Here is a 21,256-nt window from a genome sequence, read left to right as displayed (position 1 = left end):
ATAAGAATTTGTCTTCTTTACTCAGTTTAGTAATTTTATAATGTTGTGTATATCAGTGGTTTTATGTACTTCCTGTTTTAAACGTCTGCGAATCTCTTTACATTTTATTTAATGTCTGCATTCATGTGTGAGATCAGCTTATATACCCATAGGTTTTGTAACGTCACTAATTTATATAAATACAATTTATACATTTATAATTATGTCACTTTTGCAACATGCTAAGAAATAAACTTAAAGTGACACAATAAACACCCAATGACATCTACTTGGTTTTTTATTTATTATTTTCTGAATTTGCCAGCAAAGTTTCTACTCATTCAAGAACAATACATGAATTAAAAAAAATAAAATAAAAAAAATAAATAAAAGTTAGAAATTTTTGACCGTTAAAAAACATACAACAGCAAGTATATTGTTCACTGGAATATGTACTGAGAATAATATCAGTTCAGGTCTCAAACACAGAAATGAAGAAGCTAATGAAATGTTTTGCTGTAACACCTCAATTACCAAACTATAAAGCAAAACAAACAACAACAAAAAATGTCACTACCATTCATCTAAAATTTTAATCTACAGCAATATTGCAAAAATATGTACAAACTATTTTCAAAATTTGAAATATAAGACATTTTACAGTGACCAAAAGAGATGGAAGTTGATGCCAAATTCACGTTTTACAATCTTATTTTTCAATTAATAGAGAATTAATGACACACGTATTTATCTTTTCTACAAAATGATAAAATTTGTGCACTTCACAATGTTTATTTTCTCATACTTAAAAATAAAGCAAAGCAAATATTTAAGAATTGATATTATTCTCTTTTTATTAAAATAGTTCAATAAAAACTCAGATTTATTTATTTATTTTTTAATCATGGTGAGTTTCAGAAGAGCAGGCCTCTGATGGTGAGGACGGTGCTGAAGGCCAGAGCTTTGGTGAACACCACTCGGACTCCGTTCATCAGCAGCAGGTAGAAGTTCAGCTTGGCTTTTTCTGGATGACAGAGAAACAGAGTTCAGACTGAACTGAACACAAACAGCAGCGATCAGAGATGGAACCAAACTGAGACAGGAAGAGATCAGACTCACCTGGATAAATGCTGCCACATTCATCATCTGATTAGAGACAGAAAGAACATCAGTCACAAAAACATCATGAAAACTCTGACAGGGAGATAATTTAACCACATAAACATTTTTTCAGCAATGGATAATTTCAAATTCTGTGGGAAACAGTTTTGGTCAAAACTGAGACAAAACTTTGTTTGGTACCAGCTTCATTGTTGGCGAAGGTCCCGTTCATCCCACAGGAGTAGATGGTTTCGTTGCTGAATGCAGCAAAGTTGTAGGTGTTGTTCTTTGACAGAACAGCTTTATCAGTGTTCACGTTGTCCGGACCCCCTTTTCCATTCAGAACCACGTCTCCCCCCTTTGGACGGAAATTTGTGACCAGACAGACGTTTGGACCGAGGTCGTCTGCTGACTTCAGAGGGAAGTCGGGAGTCGACAGAGGACTGAGAACGAAGAGGGACGGAGTCTGAGGGGAATCAACTGGACAGGAACAAGAACAAGAAGGAGTTTCTCAGAACATTGTTTTGAAGACAGGAAGTTTAGTTAAAAAAATAAATAAATAAAAAATTAAGAGTTTATCTCTATGTACCTTAAGACTTTTAAATAAAAATATATTTTAAAAACATTATTATCTTGTAAAGTTGTTTTTTTAAGTAAATAAATCACATAAATAAAATGCTATATTTGATAATGAGAATATAGATTAGAAGTGATTAATTAGTTTTCTTTTTATTGGCCTTCCACAAATAATGATAACAACTTATTACTTATATTTTCAATAAGTAAAACTATTGTTTTAAAAAAGTTAGAAGTATTTCTTACTGCAAATATTTCAAATAGATTTTAAGTCCGATATTTTTTATATTATTATTATTATTATTATTATTATTATTATTATTATTATTATTATTATTATTATTATTATTATTATTATTATTATGTTCGATTGGATTTATGAGTTATTGTTTTTAACACTTTACCTGATGATGCTGTTTAACGTATTTTCTATTTGCGGGACTGTAAGGCTATTTATTTTCTATTCCAAAATAGGCATATCATTTCTAATGATTTTGTATTTCCATGTCTCCACTGGACGGTATTGTTTTTGTACAGAAACCATCCAAGTACCGAACGCAGATTGGTTTTGGCTTCGGGCTAAATTTAAATTGCTTTCTGCGGGTTTTCGATCAGCAGAGCGGCTTTTCAAACTGAGAACTTTCTGAGAACGGCTCCGTGTTTGCAGGTGGGACCAGAACCACTGGAGGATTAGGAGCTCCTCGGTGTTTCCAGTCGGACGCATTTGGATCTCTCCACTCTATATTTTTCCAGCGGAATTTTAGAGTAAAATACGACAACATCTAATGACAAGAGAAAAGAGAATTTATTTTAGGAAGATCTGCATTTGACTTTACGCCTTGGACTGAAGTAAATAAATCTGGTACCCTATCTATGAGCAAAAATTTTTTTATGTATTTGTTTTCTAAATATTTTTTTTTTCTAGAGGTAATATTATTTCAATCTAGAACCACGGGGAACCAGAGGAATAATCTCTTATAAAACGTCGCAACCTGTATTGATTACAGAAATGTCATAATACTCAACTTAAAATTATGTTACAAACGAACAGTGTTTATGACAATTACAGAACGCATGAACGGACCAACCAAATTATTACAGATGTAAAGCAAACAATTGTATAGCCGACTTATTCAATAAAAGATTAAACAGTACAATGTGCCTTTACGTGTTTTATTGGAGTTTAACGTTGTTCCCCCATGATATTATCCAATGTACTGCTCTATTTTTGTAACTTCACACTAAACACCACAAAATTTTTTAATTTTTTTCCCAAACTAGCGACCCGTTTTTTTAATTATTATTATTTAAAGTGTTAAAAACATAAGCAAATCACTTTTTTCACGACTATTTTTGTTCTCCAAACTGACACTTAAATGCTTAAAAAATACCAGGAGATAAGAATAAAAGTGCGACTCAAATAAATAGACACAACGGAGAACTTTCAGGAAACAAATACCGCGAGATTCTTTTAAAAATAAAACTGAACGGGAAACTTCCCCTCGATGTTCCTTGCTGAGGATCAACTTTACAAGATAATAATGTTTTAAAAAATATTTTTATTTAAAAGTCTTAAGGTACATAGAGATAAACTCTTATTTATTTTTTTTTTACTACAAATGCTACAAATGTTTTGCTTTTTAAATAGTTATGTAAAAATGAAATTATGTTCTGTCTTATTTTTTATTCATTTATTTATCTTTTTTTTTTTTTATCTCAATAGAGCATAAATGTACTAAATAAAGCTCATTTATGACGTGGTAGCCGCTGGGAATTCATGGCAAATCATACATTAGCTGTCGTTTATTTCATTCATAAAACTCAAACAGACCTGTCACCAACAACGCAACTAAACTTTATTTTTACTTTCACTGCCGTGATTTGCGAGTTTAAGGCTATATTTATTTTATTTTTAAAAGATAACATATCGTTTATTTAGCAAATTAAATAAATAATATCCTATCACGATGCAGACTCATTTCATATACTCTTCTTGAGGCACGACAGAATGTGAATATCACACATTTCTCTCCATAATCTGTCAGAAATCAAATACAAGGTCTAATAAGAAAGCACAATCAAAATCAAAAAGAAATAAGTAATCATATTTTAAAATGATCTTACCTGGTTCAACAGTAACTGTGGTTCCTTTACCCCAGACGTCTAAAGCCCAATCACAGTGCTACATCTCAATGGACTCCTTCTACAAAAACATGAGGCCCCAGAAAAATAATGAAATAACTCGAGTAGTCAGAAAAATGCATATTGATCCTATAAATTATATTAAGCTTTTCAGTTTTGTGTTAAAAGTTTAAAATAAACTGTGAGTTTAATTTGATTTGTATGGTGAAAATATTAAATGGTTAGATGTAATTTGTGTTGTATGATATTAAACAGTAGGTTAAAAAACAATACAAGTAAATTAGCTAACTAAAACTATGAAACAATTGTCTTACTTTATGTATAAATTATAAATAGGCGATTTATTGTCTTTTTCTCTGTCTTCTAAGGAGATTAATCTCAGAGTTTTGAGGAGAGGTTTTTGTATTGGTGTATATCTCTGTGCCCCCCAGCCCATCACAGCGACAAGCCCTGTGACAAAAACCTAACCGCATGATCCAGGTACCAGGAAGAGAATTAAACCATGCAGGATGTTTGGTTGATTATGATGTGAATCCTTGAGGACTTTAATGATTCAAGGTGACAGTGCAACCAACTACACCACCATGCAGCCCCTTAAATTTGATTAATATTAAGGGCAACATTAAGGGATTTTTGGCTTAAAACAAGTCAATACTCAATTTCTTGCTGAAATGTTAGTTGTAAGTTGACTTTATCTTATTTCAAAAATGTTTTTTCTAGAAACTAGATCAATGTGCAGCAAAACTGCCTTGTGTGCATGCTTATGTATGTATGAGGGATGGGAAAAGTAAGTCAGTCAGAGACTTAACTGCTTAATGATGATGAGTCAGGATTCTCCCATTCTGATCCCAACCTTCCCTTCATCTTCATCTGCTTTACATTCCATCCAGAGTCTGTGGCTGGAGAGACATGAAGTAAACCAAGTGAGTTATATTCTGGGACAAATACTTGGTACAATGCTGTAAAGAAATCATTTAATAATGATGGTGTCAAGAAGCATCAATAAGGATTGGTAGGCTGACCAATGTCAGATGCTGCTAGCAGGTTACCTTGTATTAAACTGACTCAGTGCTACAATGAGTATGTAGTGATGCTGGAAAAAACACAAAATGTTTGTTGTTCCAATATTTATGTGACAAATGTGTTATTTGAAAATGATCCATTTGGACTACTCCTCAGTTTTTAAACTTTTCATTAACAGGTAGACCTCCTGCTTGCCGTTGTATCTGGAGAACCCAGCCTGTGCATTCTGTGGTCCTGGAATGTGAATGCAGAGGCTGTAAAAGTCCTTTCAGAGTTTTTCAAATTCTTAATAATAATCAGCAAGGTTCTTTCTGCGAGATGTTTCCTTGTTCTTCAAATGCATGATTTGGTTTCCTTCAGTTCCTCTACCAGGAAAATGAATGGTTGGTGTTAATCATTTTACTGCCACAGTGATGTAATGTTGTGTTGCAGTGAAAAGGTCCCGGGTTCAAACCCCGACCACAAACCCTTCTGCATGTTTTTTTCTTCGAAGTGCTTCTACTCACACTAAATATCTGCTAGTTATTTTTTCCCTCTTCATTTCCCTAAGGTGTGGATATCTGTACACATTTTAGAACTGATCTGGACTCATTCTGTTAGCATTATTCTTATTTCTGCCACCCAGTGGTCCATGTGAAAACTCTTCATGTGGAATTTTTGTTCAGGCTCTCCACCCACTTTGATCACTGTGCTCTTCTGGCACAGTAATACACAGCAGAATCATCTGGGCTTAGATTGGACAGTCTCAGAGACACCATGCTGTTGCTGTTGTCTCTGGTGATCTCTATTCTACCTTGAAAACTGCTGGAATAAACTGTCTGACTTCCATCTGTATAGATATATCCCATCCATTCAAGTCCTTTTCCTGCAGGCTGTTTGACCCAGTTCATGCCATGGGAACCAAATGTGAACCCAGATCCTCTGCAGGACAAACTCAAAGTCTCTCCGGGCATTTTAACCACTGGACTGGAAGGAATGGACTCCATACTCTCACCTCTACAACCTAATAAAAAAAAAAAGAGAATGTCAAAGTATTATGCATTTATTACCTTATTTATATCTATATAAAGTTAAAATAAAGTAAAGAATCAAAATGTCTTACATGACAGCGAGAGAAAAAGTAACACAAATCTGAGTGTATTCATTATCTTGAAGGTTGAGGTTTCTGATGCTCCAAATGAAGTGAGAATATTCAGGGAACAGACGTACTTTAACAGACTACTGATTTGCATGAGAGGGAGGGTCAAACAGCCAAATTACTTCTGATGATTTACATAAATCCTGTTCGTTGTTTAACATTTATTTGTTGGTTTGTTGTGTTTCTGTCACTTTTTTGTCTCACACATACATCCTTGCATTTTTAATGAAAACAAATACCTTTGTCAGTTTGCCAGAAGTTTATTCATTTATGGAGAAGACCGAAAATGTTTTTTCATTACAGCAAATTTAGACATCAGGTTTGAGGTTTGTCAACTTGTTGCTGCATGTTTTTGTACAGCTACCAAACCAACTTTGATCACTGTGCATCTCGAGCGCAGTAATAAACAGCTGAATCTTCAGTTTTCAGACTGTTCATCTGCAGCAACACCTGCTGTTTATTATTGTCTCTGGAGATGGCAAACCGACCTTGAACTGATGGAGAGTAGCGTTTGTCACTTCCAGCCCAAAAACTGATAGTTGCAACCTATTCCAAACCTTTCCCTGGAGCTTGTCTGATCCAGTTCATCCAATAGTCTCCAAAAGTGAAACCAGAGGCTGTACAGGTCAGGGTGTGGGACTCTCCTGGCTTTTTAACCACTGGTTCAGATTCAGTCAGAGTCTGACCACCAACACCTGTTAACATAAACATAGGAAGCTTATTCAGCTTGTCTGACTGTAACAGAGACATTTTCTTTAGATCAAAAGCAGAGTAAACTTTTACCTGCCAGATAAAAGGTTAAAAACCAAAGACCTGTCTTACAAATCATCATTACAATCAGAGTGTGCTCAGTTCTTTGCTTTGCTCCCAGCAGCCAGATAAGAAGGTGAGGAGAGGAAAGAGATTTGCATTGACTCCACCTCAAGGGACAAATGAAACTCATCGTAGATGAATTTGCACATATATTACAAACATTATTAGACATTTTGATACAAAAGTGTATTACTGTTCTGTACCTGATGTGTCTATATACTGAGTGATGAATATTTTGCAAACCGTGAATGGAGTAATGATGTAAAAACAAAATAATACATTTGATTGTAAAACATTAATCTCACTTTTAAAATTAGACCTACTTTTGGATGGAGATCATTATTCATTGCACAATAACAAATTGTCCTGATTCTTCTCATAATAATTTCTCTCTAATTTCTGTAAGGTTCAGCTCTTGAGACTGAGATGGACATGAAAACGATTGCATTTGTGTTTAAGGAACCATTTCAGTTTGCATTTCCTAATGTGTTTTGAATCATTACCCTACTAAAAACACAATCACTAGTGTTTAGTTTTCTGTCACTTATCAAAGAAGTCACAAGGCCATGGATATTAATAAAACTCACAGGTTCCAAGAAGAAAAGCAGGGCCACTCTATGGTAGATCTTATATTTTAATTTCCCATTACATTTGACATAATCCATCAGTATTTGTTTAATTTCCTGTTCTGTAATAACAGTCTTTTTAAGCATGTCCCTCATGGGGAGTGTCTGTGGTACAGAAAGTTTCATTTTCTTAACAAAATCCATGTGCAACTATGAAAAGTGACAATTTTAAGGGAATGTGTGTAAATATTTTTATAAGAGAAAATATAACTTTAACTTGATGGGTTCCAATTATAAACAAATGTTGTTGTTTGTTGGAAAATTAATTAGCGGACAAACTAACAAAATCAGCTGGTGTTTCATGCAGCACACCTTCTGATTCACCAATGTACTGTTCTTACTCAACACTGCCACCATGAGGTCAGCCTAAGAACATTTTCTGTGGAGATTTTGTTCAGCCTCTCCATCTACTTTTAACACTGTGCGTGTTTGGCACAGTAATAAACAGCAGAGTCTTCTGGCTTTAGGTTGGGTAATGTCAGATATACCACACTGTTGCTGTTGTCTCTGCTGATTTCTATTCTATTTTGAAAACTGCTGGAATACTCTGTTGTTCCCCCATGACTGTAAACACGTCCCATCCACTGCAGTCCTTTTCCTGCAGGTTGTCTGATCCAGTGCATGCTACAGCAACTAAATGAGAATCCAGATCCTCTGCAGGAGAGACTCAGAGTCTCTCCAGGCTTTTTCACCACAAGACTGGAAGGAATGGACTCCATACTCTGACCTGTAAAACCTAAATAGAAAAAAAAAGATTTTTTTTTCTGTGATTAATGACAATTATGAATTGTCAAAGAAATTGCACAACTTATAGGAGCAAGACTTCTTACATGGAAGAAAGACAACAAACAGCACAATACTGAGAGAATCCATCATCCCAAATTTAGAGAATAATCTTCTGATGTTCCTCACAAAGTAGAGTAAATGAGCAGGACATAAATACCAGGACCAGACTGCAGATTTGCATCATATCTGTCAGAGGGCGTGTCTGTGGTCTCTGCACTATCAGGTTTTGTAAAGAGGGATTGCAGAAAACAGATAACTTTTTCACTAATTCAGGGCTTTCTTTTTTTATTGGATCTGATTGCATCAAATCACTTTGCATTTGTATTTTCATCAACTTGAATAAAATGTAATTAGACATTTATTTTTTCTTCAAAGTACTCAGTCATTTTTATTTGTTGTTTAGTGACACCGTATTTATAAGATAAGTTGAGACAAATTCCCAGCCATCCAGCAAACAATTAAATGAATCGGCTTATTTTGGTAGCATCCACAGTGGCATTTTTATTGTTCCTTTTACTGATTAACATCAATGATTTTGCTTTCAGTCCATAGTATGGATTCCAGTGATTTCCTGTTTTAAAACAAGCACTTGATACATTTTTCTACCTTTACCATGCTAATTTAGATGACAACATTTGATTGTCAGTGTAATGAGGTGGTGTGGTGGACCCAAAAGCAGCAGGTAAAGACATGGTGTGGTTTAGAAAATTTAATAAACAAACTCAGAATCCAACTTACAAAAAATCAACATCCAAGGGAAATTACGAGAACAAACCAAAGCAAATCCAAAACTGACACACAAGAGATTCTAAGGAACACGGGAGAAATTACAAGCACAGAGACAAGCAGGGTAACAAGACGGACTGGCGAGTTGTGACTGAAAAAGAGGAGCTTAAGAACTGGGAAGACATAATTGAAACAATGGCCTATTTGTTGAAGTGGTTTGCACCTCAGGGCCACCTTAGAAGAGTGATTGTAGGTGTGAGTGGTTGGCACAGGAGTTGGCTGAGGTGGCACAGGGAAACTAAGGAAATCTGCTGGGGAACACAAAAGGGAAGAAACGGGGAGCTGAAAAATACTTCTAATAAAAAAGATACTAAGAGTAAAGAAAACCTGATAAAGTAGGAGAGAAAGATATGAGGGAACCCATAACCAAACCAAAATTGAAACAAGGCTGATTTAACAATGAGAACTAAGGAACAGAGAGCTAGAGAAACTAGGAGATCTAAACAAAGAAATAATCTAACTAGAATTATTAAAGAAAGACTAACTGAACCTAAAGTGGCAAAATAAGAACTAATAACACTATGAGTTGTGCTCGAAGGACTTAAGAAATAACCTAACTAGAATTACTAAAGCAAGATATACAAAGACATGAAAAAATAACTGAACCTAGGGTGATGAAATTAAGAAATAAACATTACTAGAAACACTGCAGGGAGGCTGAAATAAGAAATAACTAGAAGTATAAAACAGAAACAAACTATAGTCTTTAAATAAGGCTTGACATGGACTCAGACTTTAGTTAGCTTAGGACAGAACCTAAGGTAACTAAAGAATAAACCTAACACTGGAAACACTATAAAGGACTGAAAATAAGGAAAGCATTAAGACAATTCTAATTACGCTAAATACATCCAATAATAATATCAGAAGGACCATGAAGGGCTAAACTGAAGTGAACTAAAACATAAAGCTAAATAACATGAAAAGCAAAACCAACTCAAAAACCCAGAGTCCTGACAAGAAGCATGGTGAGCATGGTGCCTCCTCTTCTGCCTTCATAATATGCTCAGGCTTGGTGGGGTTTTTGTACAGCTGCACTAACGATTTGTATCAGTGTGACTGTCTGGCACAAAAGTACACAGCAGAATCATCAGGCTGCATATTCAGCCCGTTCAGAGTCACTGTGTTGCTGGATGACTCTAAGCTGAAACTGAACTTGTTCTTTAGAGAACTTTTCTGGTATGTTGCATATCCAACACGAGGCCCTCCAATCCACTCCAGCTCTTTTCCTGGTGGTTGCCTGATCCAATGAGTGTGATGGTCATGCACAGAATAAGAGACCTGACAGCCGATGGATAGCTGCTGGCCGGGCTGTAAAATTACAGATGATGGCTGTGTCAGCTGTTCACACCTCATACCTGTAGAAAAAAAACAAAACACATTTCTGAAAAATAAGTTGTGCAAAATACCATCAAGTGGTTTAAGAAACCTAGACACTCACATCTGCTGCCAGAAGCAGCTGCAGCAGAATTAGTCGGAACATGATCTGTGGTAAAGGACACAGGCTGGGGAGCTCTTTATAGCTGAGTGAGGGAGAAACTTGCTGAATTTGCATTTCCACTCCTCTCAAGGTCCTTTGTATGTGGAGATTTTATCATCTCACTGTCTATAAGCAGACTTCGTCTCACATCCTACAAACCACACAGACTAGAGATTTGCATCATAAAATCACAGACTGAATAACTCCAGTATTGATTGGAGATTCTAAATATGTAAATATCACACTGTACTATTTTTAAAACTGACACAGATAGAAATGTCCTTGTTATTGCTCTGCAGAGGAATTATGTGTTTTAAAAAGTCAATTTGTGGTCAAACTGTTTCTCAAGTGATCTTTCAGCTCCTCCCTTCAGGAGTCACCAGAGCAGACAACCTTCTCCCAAGCTGCTTGACTAGTGAATTATTTAAAAGTGATGTGCATTGTTGTCTTTCTCAATGAGCTATTTTGATGTTAGTGTTAATGAACTTCATGTGTTTATATTTTATCTATTGTGAGATCAGCAGTTCTCTCAGCATAACAAAAGCTCTGGATTCAGAATTAACCAGAACATCTGCTGCTTTAAATATTTGCATTTATTTAATCTTTTATCCTTTGTTCAAAAATGGATTTATAATTATACCCAAATTATTGCACTGAAAATGCATGTTCAATCTTACAACCTAAACAAGTCCTATAAAAATGGAACTCTCCTAAAAATTAAATTGATTTATTCTGTTTGCACTTTTGCCTTCAAACAGGTTAAATTATTGGCTTGTATCTAAAAATACCACATTCATTTACCAATATTTGATTTTCAGTTGAATGAAACGTCCCACTGTGCAACTTGGACAGCTTCACTCCACATCAGCACAAGAGAGTAAAATATGTACTTTTTAATTGAAAAAAATATTGCAGGATTAGTAAAAACAATATTGTATACTGTATAAAATTAAAGTTATATGTAATGATTTTTTTAATGAAAAAAAGACTGTGCCTTCAGAATTTATTACTTAATAATTATTAACTTACCAAAATTTAATTGACAAAATTTTTATATGTTTTTATCTTTTGATTATTTTCAGTTTTTTTACTTTTTGTTATTTTTTGCAATTTCTATGTAGCTCAAGTTTTCAGAAATCTATACAGAAAACACTGTTCTCAGTGATCAGGAATAGAGGAAGTGGTTTTTGTATGAGTCTCTTGTTAACATCTCTCAGAGTGTCTCTTCGGGCACAGTAATACACTGCTGTGTCCTCAGTCCTCAGATTGTTCATCTGCAGATAGACTTTGCTGCTGGAGTCGTCTCTTGATATGGTAAATCTGCCTTGGACAGACTGGGAATAATAGCGAGAGGTACTGCCTGTGTGCACAAAAGCGATCCATTCCAGTCCTTTTCCAGCAGCCTGTCTGACCCAGTTCATGGGATAGCTGCTGAATGTGAATCCAGAGCCTGTACAGGTCAGTCTGTGGGATTCTCCTGGTCTTTTAGTCACTGGTTCAGACTCCGTCAGAGTCTGACCAGCAACACCTACAAAAACAGAATTGTGAGTAACGAATGAGACACATAAAGGAAAATTAAAGAAAAGATAGATTAAGCTTTTCACCTGCAAAGAAGATAGTGAACACCAGGAGCCCTGACCTACAGTCCATCATGTTTAACTGTTTTCTGTCTCTCTCTGGATATAAATAGAGCAGGAAGACAATTTTTTGCATTAACTCCTCCTCAGGGCAAAACCACAAGATTAGACCTGTTAAAATTATTAATAATTACTTAAGCTTTAATCAAGAACAGATCTTTTTTACATTTGAATTATTCAGTTCATTGTGTTTAGTGAAAACAGTAAAAGGTGCAAATTGTTTTCCTTCTTCTTTTTGTAAAAAATCCTTAAAATTAAATTAAATGACAAGAGATTTAAATAGCTCTATTCAGGACCCTCGGAAATGGTTTACATAAAATCAGTCATTTCCAGTCATACATACATTTAGTTGAAATGTTAATGATTTCTGGGAAATTTGAACCAAAAAATATTTTGCTTGTATTTGCATGAACTGTACACATTTGGAATAAGGCTAATATTTAATGTACTTTTGCATAGAATGTTATTATTCACCAGGTAATGAAATCCTTTTAGTAATTATTACATTTAAACAAGACTCAGATTAATATCCTTTCGTCTCTATTCCCATATTGCAAGACAGATAAATCAGAGTTTGATAATAGTACATTATTCTAGAAGTGCTAACAATTCATGTGAATGAACCATAATATATTCATATTGACATATTTCACAGCAAATCACTCATTTCTGTTTGAAAACTTACTGGATGAAAAATGTAAACATCTCAGAGGATATTTTATAAAACTAAAAGCTTTGCTGTTACATTAAATGTATTTAAAATGTTCAGTGGCCTGATGGTGCCACCTATATGGTGGCTTTGTGTTAAAGCAGTTCATGTAGTCGGCCTATAAAGTTTTTGCACAGATTTTCTGCTTTCTGTGTCACTGTGACTCTTAAGCACAGTAATAAACAGCAGAATCCTGACTTATCAAGCTGGTCAGCTGCAGATATGCCTGATTCCTGTTGTCTCTGGAGATGATGAACCGATTTTTCAATGATGGAGAGAAGAAGGTTTCAAATCCATCAGAGAGGATCCAACCCAGTCCTTTTTCAGCTGCATGTCTGATCCAAACTATGTGAGGAGTGCTACTAAACCCAGAATATGAGCAGGTCAGTCTGTGAGATTCTCCAGGCCTTTTAACCACTGCTTCAGACTCAGTCAGTGTTTGACCATCAGTACCTGCAGAAACAGTTTGTTAGTTCAACCATATGAAATTCCTCTTTGTTTTATCTTTATTCTTACCAGTTATGATGAAAAAGTTATAGGAACAACCAAATAAATGTGTTTCACCATTTTAAAAGTTACTTATCTCAGTTCTGTTTGAAACATATGTTTCTGAATGAATTTCTGATTTTGGTTTGCAACACTTTTAAAGGAGCAGATACCTGATATGCATGGCCTCCACCTTAAAAATAAAGCTTGGACTTGCTAAGACGGGTTTGTAGTTTTGCATCCTCTTTATTATTTTCTAAAACACAAAACGTGCTCATTCATACTTTCCAATGTGCTTCAACCCTTTTTTAGGTAATTTTTCAAAAATTAAATAATGTTAAGGCATATCATGCAGACGTTAAAGGTGTAAAATTTTAATGTCTACTTAAAGTTGAGAAATGTGTCTCAAACTATTTTTTAGAACTTTCTCAAATGTTTTTATGAGATTTGAGAAACCACAAGACCCAAAGAGCAGCTGTGCTCTGTGTGGTCTCCATGTAGAGGATAAATTGTTTTCTCTGTGTTTTTCCCCCCATTACATACAGTGGGCGGTGTGATATTCCATGCTTTTATGAAGCTTATTGACTTTTAATAATGGCCATGTTCGTATTTCCCTGTTACACACAACCTCCTTTTCCACATCCCACATGTCTCACTGAAATACTTTTGGTCATTGTTTGATTCAAAGACTTATTACTCATGAATTGGTACCTGTTTTTTGTGATTACGGTAGTTTAATACCTTTATGTCTGCATGATATACAATTGAAGTAGAATATTAAATGTATTTAAATGTATTTAATTTGAATATCAGGCATGAAAAGTCAAGAGTGAGGCTTCTCATACCATTTCAAATTGATTATTTATATTTGTTTGACTTTTTGACCTTTTGGAAGATATTTCATTTCCTCCATTGGAAAAAGCCAGGTATATCTCCATACTGATGGAAAGATTTGAGAAAATTAAAACATAAATTATCTGCACAGAAGAAAATGAGATCAATGTGTACCTTTCATCTCGAGAGATTCAAATTGACCAAAAATAACGTAATCATAAATTAGTTTCTTCACACAGAGCAGAAAAGTCATTTTAACTAAAATTTTTAATCTTTGGGAAATTTTTACTCACAATGCAAAAATAAATCAATAAGAAGGCTCACAATATGTTGCTTTCATGATATCCACATATTGAAGGCACTGCTTACTCCAGGTTATCTGCTCTCAGTCTACATTGCCACCTAATGGTCAATATCAAAATATTTCTATGGGGGTTTTGTTCAGTCTTCCATACTAGCTTGAATACTGAGCGTCCTTGGCACAGAAATACACAGCAGAGTCCTCTGGCCGTAAGTTAGACAGTCTTAAATATACCATGTTCTTGCTGTTGTCTCGGGTGATTTCAATTCTGCCCTGAAGACTGCTAGCATAACCTGTTCCACTTCCATAAGTGTAGATATATCCCATCCTCTCCAATGGTTTCCCTGCAGGTTGTCTGATCCAGTGCATCCAACAGCAGTTAAAAGTGAAGCCAGATCCTCTGCAGGAGAGACTCAAAGTCTCTCCAGGGGTTTTCACCACTGCACTAGAAGGAATGGACTCCATACTTTGACATTTACAACCTACAATAAAGGACAGAGAATATTCATATTTTATTGTTATTATCGAAAAAAAACAACAACAAAAAAACAAGTGCATCTTTAAGAAGCAAGTTAACTTACAGGGCAGAGAGAGAGAAAGGATAAAAAAAGTTAGTGCCTTCATCATCCTGAAATCTCTGATAAGACTTATGATGCTCCACACAAAATAAGAGAAAAATCAACAGGGCAGAAATACTCTGAACACTCTGCATATTTGCATCGAGTCATTGAAGGGGAGGGTCAAAAACCTTCGCCCTCGGGTCATTGATTTCATCTTCAAAACAACGTCCAAATGACATCCTCTTACACAAATATGTAACTTCTTGAACAAACAAAATATGTTTTTTTTTTCCCAGAATACAAGCCATCTTTGGGTCTTTACAATTTGAGGGAAATTCACAACATGGAATGAGCATAGATATGTTTCGCTTTTGATTTTAATTGCATAATTTCAAATCATGTCTGTTGATTTCATTGAGATTAATAAATACTGTATTATAATTATCAAACAAACTTGATAATTACAAGATTATCATTTATTATTAATTTCTTTACTCAATTTTATCTTACTCTCCTATCTGAATCACATAAAAGAAGAGGAAACTTACTCAGTCATAGGTTTTTGCTCTTTTGTGGTTGATGATTACTGTAAATTACTCTAAAACAATTTTATGCACATAGAAGCTGTAAAGGAAGACAAGTTGTAAAAATGTAAATATTTTTACAGAGATATGCTGTTAAGTATAGAACAACAGTAGACGTTGACAGGCTGATCTCAACACTTTTAAAGTAAAGAAGGAAATAAATACTAACAACAAATCTTTCAAGGTTTTCAAAACCAGCTTGTTTTATGTTCTCAGCAAAGGAAGATTGCTTAATGAAGTCCAATGATTATATTTCTCTTGGAGAGTTGAGTAAAATGTTCCACTAATGTCATCTGTTGGGTTTTTATGCACAGTGGATTTTTTGTACAGTGTTTCTGCTTTCTGTCTCACCGTGAATGGCGGACACAATAATAAACAGCAGAATCTCCAGCTGCCAGGCTGTTCATCTGCAGATACACCTGGTTTCTGCCGTTCTCTCTGGAGATGGTGAACCGGCCTTTTATTGACTGAGAGTAGTAGATGCTGCCACTGTTACCACTGATTGTAGCGACAAATTCTAGCCCTTTCCCAGCTGCCTGTCTGATCCAAGCATTCCAGTAATGCTGATCAAACCCAGAATATGTGCAGGTCAGTCTCTGGGATTCTCCAGGCCTTTTCACCACTGGTTCAGACTCAGTCAGAGTTTGGCCATTAGTTCCTGTCAGCAGGTTAATTGTTATTGATTGACATCTAATGGTTCTGTTCTGCATAGTCAACAAGTTGGTTAAAAACCTTATTGTCTTACCTGTCCAGTTAACAAACAGGATGAGAAAAGCAAACACAGACTCTGGTCTTATCATTGTAGGAGTCATTTCTCCCTGCTCACTCTGCAGAGAGTTGGAGTGATTTACTGCAGTTCTTAAACTCGAAAACAGATAAGTGCTGTTACTTTGAATTAACTCCTCCCCTTTGAAGAAGAAAGAAAGGGTTCGTGCAGAAATTCAGCAGTAGAGAAATAAATTTGAATATTAAAGGCAAAAATAATTTGCAAAATAATTAACTCCATAATTAACTTGTGAAACACATTTCGATATCAACAGGAGCTGATGTTTCCAAAGACTCTGATTCAATTAATTATGATTTTCTGATTACAGCACATGAAAACACAACTTCATATTAGAGTATTAAAACAGATCAATGCAAAACAATAAACATAATTGTGTGATTAATAATAGAGTATGTTTAATACCTGTTCAAAGACGGATATTTTTAAAAAGTAACTTTTTTATTCTTGCAAATGAGCCTTATGGAGACATTTAGTAAATTCAATACTTATATTGATCATGGCTTTGCATGCTTTATTTAAATTTATAGTTTTAACCATGTCATAAGCTAGACTGTCAGAGATCATAAAAAATATTTTAAATATATTCATATAACACCTGATGAAAAATATAAAGCTCAGATCTTAAGCAGAAATTTTCTTACCAGGACAAAGAGGTACAACATAAAATGTTCTGGAACACACTGATAAAAACTCAACAGGGATGATACAAAATGATGAAGATTTATCTACTTTGCTTTTTTTAATTTGCTTAAATATTATTGAATGAACATTTCATGGGTTGTTTTTGCATACATGAATATTTTCATGAAAGATGTGGACCAATATAAAGTCTGTATTCCATACCAGGTAGGTTAACATCTCCTTCTGTCTCACAGAGACAAACAGGAAAACTCAAACCACACAATCAACTTGTCTGTTTAGTATGACAATATCATTGTTGTTTTCTGTCACAGTCTGCTCTGTGAGGAGTTTTTGTCCAGCCTCTGTGCTCATATTAACCACTGTGTGTTTCGTGTACAGTAATACACAGCAGAGTCCTCTGGTTTCAGGTTGGACAGTTTTAGATACACCATGCTTTTGCTGTTGTCTCTGGTGATCTCTATGCGTCCTTGAACAATGGTGTCGTAAACTGTTTTACTTGCGTCATACCAAATTGCACCTATGTGCTCCAATGGTTTTCCTGGAGGTTCTCTCACCCAGTGCATTCCATAGCTACCAAAGGTAAATCCAGATCCTCTACAGGACAGACTAAGAACTTCCTGAGGGTTTTTTACCATTGGGGTGGAAGGGATAGACTCCAGACCCTGGCTGTTAAAACCTGCCACAAAAAGCAGAAATTAAGTTGGACACAAACAATGTGAGGTGTGATATATGTATGACAGTATAAAAAAACTCACAGGGCAGACAGAGCACTGTCAGCAGAACAGACGGTCCAATCAACATCTTGAAACTGAAGCTGTGGGTGAGGAACCGTCATTTAATGAAGCCAGTCTGACAGGAGGAGGTCTGAAGTATGACGTCAGCATTTGAATTAGATTTAAAAGGCAAATGTGGCTGACCCATAAGTCCATACTATCAATCTTTTTAGATTTATATAAATATTAATTTTGTTGCCATCTCTTTCTCTGTGTAATGTGAGTGTGTATTTCCAGAAACCTTCTCAGTGTTTCTCTACAGACTAACATCTGTAAATTATTTTTTTAACTTGGTTTAATATGATTAGTTTTTGTACAGGGTTTCTGCTTCTTTGTGGCACTGTGAGTCTCGAACACAGTAATAAACAGCAGAATCCTCAGTCTTCAGGCTGTTCAGCTGCAGATACACCTGCCGTCTGTTGTTGTCTTTGGAGATGCTAAATCTATTTTTCACTGACTCAGTAAAACCGCTGCTACGACCATTATCACTGATCCAGCCGAGCCACTCTGGTCTTTTTCCAGCTGCGTGCCTAATCCAGTTAATGTAAGGAGCGCTACTGAACCCAGAATATGTGCAGGTCAGTGTGTGGGATTCTCCTGGCCTTTTATTCACTGATTCAGACTGGGTTAGAGTTTGACCATCTGTATCTGCAAATACGGAAACAATTTGTTAATGTAATCACAAAATAAGCATTATCTTTCTTTCTGCTGAACCCCCATGATCTTACCAGTTAAAATACAAAGCACAATGAGAAAAACAACCAAATAAATTGTTCTGATCATTGTAAAAGTCCCTGCTGTGAGTTCTGTTCAGAACTCAGATGTTAGAATGAGTCCCTGAACTTTGTTTTGGAACATAAATGATGAAACTGACTGACAGATTTGCATTGACTCCTCCTTCCTAAGAGGAGTCAGCGCAGAAGTTTTTTTTCATGTGTCATTTTATGACTTTTCAGCCATGATCTTGTATCTGGCGGACAGGTTGCATTAATAAAATATGAAACTGTTTTTGTGTGACCTTGAAACTTTGGATTATTTGTATGGGTTCACAAGTTTTACACATTTGTGTCTGAGAGAGAGCTTGTATCTCCCTACAGTGTATTGCAGTGTTTCCCTACAGATTATTGAAATTGTCATAAATGTGTGCTTACATTTAAGGAATGTTTTACTGTAATTACGATCATCAGACTATACTGCTGCCTTGTGGTCAACATTGAAACACTTTCTTTAGAGCTGTAGTTCACCTCCTCCACCTACTTTAGGTAATGTGCTTTTGTTGCACAATAATGCACAACATAGTTTTTTTACTTCAACTGGACAAAGTTGGATACACTGTGCTATTGCTGTGATATTTTTCTCTTAAAATCAGATTAGTCTGTTCTACTTAAATTGTTATAAACTAATCCCATCCATTTCAGAGTGTTTTCTTCAAGTTTTCTAATTCAGTTGATTCAAGAGGAATTAAATGTGAGACCAGATCCACTGCATATGGCCTTATCTGAGTGTTTAAATAAGAGTAACCATGAGAAGCAAGAGAGTTTATATAGCAGAGATAGCGAGAGAGAGCACAAGTAGAATGAGATTTTTTCTCATCTTAAAACTAGGGATATGATTTCTTGTGCTAAAAAAAACAAGCAAATGTATAAGATCATATGTCTGAAAACCACAGATATGTGTTCAAAGGAAGGGTCAAAAACCTCAGTGTCTTGTTTATTTACAGAGTTAAGTCACATAACATGACCACACTAGAATAAAAACTTAAATGTAAAAAAAAAAACTATGTATAAACCACAAAATCACCTGCTTATTTATCTCTTCAATATGTGTGTATTTTAATGCTACTGTCGCATCTTCACCTTCTTTCCAGTGGGGAGTTTTTGTACAGCCTCTGTGCTCACATTAGCCACTGTGAGGCTCCAGCACAGTAATACACAGCAGAGTCCTCTGGTTTCAGGTTGGACAGTCTCAGATATGTCATGCTAATACTGTTGTCTCTGGTGATTTCAATGCGTCCTTCAACACTGCTGGCATACTCTGTTTTACTTGAATCATACCAAATTGCACCCATCCATTCTAATGTTTTTCCTTCAGGTTTTCTGATCCAGTTCATTCCGTATTGAGAGAAATCAAACCCAGACCCTCTGCAGGACAGACTCAGAACATCCTGAGGCCTTTTCACCACTGAGGTGGAAGGAATGGACTCCAGAGACTGGCTGTTTAAATCTGAGAGAGATTCAGAAAGTCAATGAAACAGAATAAACATAATAAAATCCAAATTAAATAATTAAAGGTTGATTAGAATATTGCATTTAAAACAACTCACAAGGCAGACAGATCACTGTCAGCAGAACGAGCAGTTTGATCATCATCTTGAAACTGGAAGGAGTGACTGAAGGGTTTCCCTCTAAAAAAGACAGACTGACAGGAGGAGGTCTGAAGTCTGGCACCCACATTTGTATCATATTATAAAGGCAAATGTGCCAAACATATAAGAAGAAAATCTCCATTATGTTTCTTCGAGTTAGAAACACATTGTACTTTCTTCTATATATCAAAGTTCATTTAAGGACATGGATTCACTGCAGTTATTTTGTAATAGAACTATTGAAATAATTCAATATTGAACTTTCAATACTCAATGTAACATTCATTTAAATAAAAAATAAAGCAACTTTGTCTAATTTATTTTCAGTGAATATTTCATTTTATGCTCCTGACTACATGCTATGAGTCATTTCAATGATACTATCCTGACCTGTATTGTATTTTTGCCAAAACTGAATACAATATAAACACAGGAATGAAGTTGTGAATTTATAACAAAACATGCCAAATGGTAAAATATCTATATCTTAGTTGCGATTTCCTAAAGTTAAATCCAAATTTTTTCCTAAAGCTTTATCCCAGTCCTCTCCAGTCCTTTTTCCTGCAGGCTGATGAATGTTCCTAGAAGACTGATGGTCAGATGTTCACCTTACTGCACATCAGTAAGTCTTCTCTGTGTTCACAATTTATATGTGAGGAGGGGGAGATCAATCAGGAGATTCTATTAATCTATAGATTAACCATCTTCCATCATCAATGGGATATTTAATGTTCATGCTTCAAACATTATAGGAGTTTTTGTGTTATTTGTGTTTGTAATTTTGCTTGTTTACAACAGCTCTCTGTTGTAAATGACATATTAGATCTCAACAAGACAACTTGTATAAATAAAGGGCAAAATAAATAAAATAAAATTTAAGCAAATTTATTCTTGTCTGATACTGTCAGTCTAATGCTCTTTAACGTAAACTTTTAATAACACTATAGCAGTAAATTATTTGTGATATAATTGAAAATAGAGAATTTTGACTTTAGTTTAAACGTATTGGAAAATATTCTCAAAGGCAAACAAAATAAAAGTATTTCTCAAATGTTGACTCTGCAATAAATTTGCTACTGATGATGAAATTTATTATACGGATGATTACTGTAAACATGAAAAGAAAAG

General features: G+C 35.1%; 1 protein-coding gene and 1 long non-coding RNA gene across 2 annotated transcripts in view; both read right to left on the bottom strand.

The window, feature by feature from the left end:
* The window catches only part of ighd (immunoglobulin heavy constant delta), a 108,394-nt gene that overhangs the window by 63,143 nt on the left and 23,995 nt on the right, over positions 1 to 21,256 (bottom strand). The gene's annotated exons all lie outside the window — the stretch shown is intronic.
* LOC122822395 lies at positions 413 to 3,860 on the bottom strand. The gene is made up of 4 exons (XR_006369137.1): positions 3,781 to 3,860; positions 1,282 to 1,560; positions 1,099 to 1,125; positions 413 to 1,003 (listed from the first exon to the last, which is right to left on the bottom strand). It is a non-coding gene; the product is annotated as an uncharacterized LOC122822395 (long non-coding RNA).

Source organism: Gambusia affinis, linkage group LG19 (genome assembly GCF_019740435.1).
Source record: "Gambusia affinis linkage group LG19, SWU_Gaff_1.0, whole genome shotgun sequence".
Lineage (NCBI taxonomy): Eukaryota > Metazoa > Chordata > Actinopteri > Cyprinodontiformes > Poeciliidae > Gambusia > Gambusia affinis.
The sequence above is the reverse complement of the archived record's forward strand: the minus strand, read 5'-3'. Positions and strand labels throughout refer to the sequence as shown.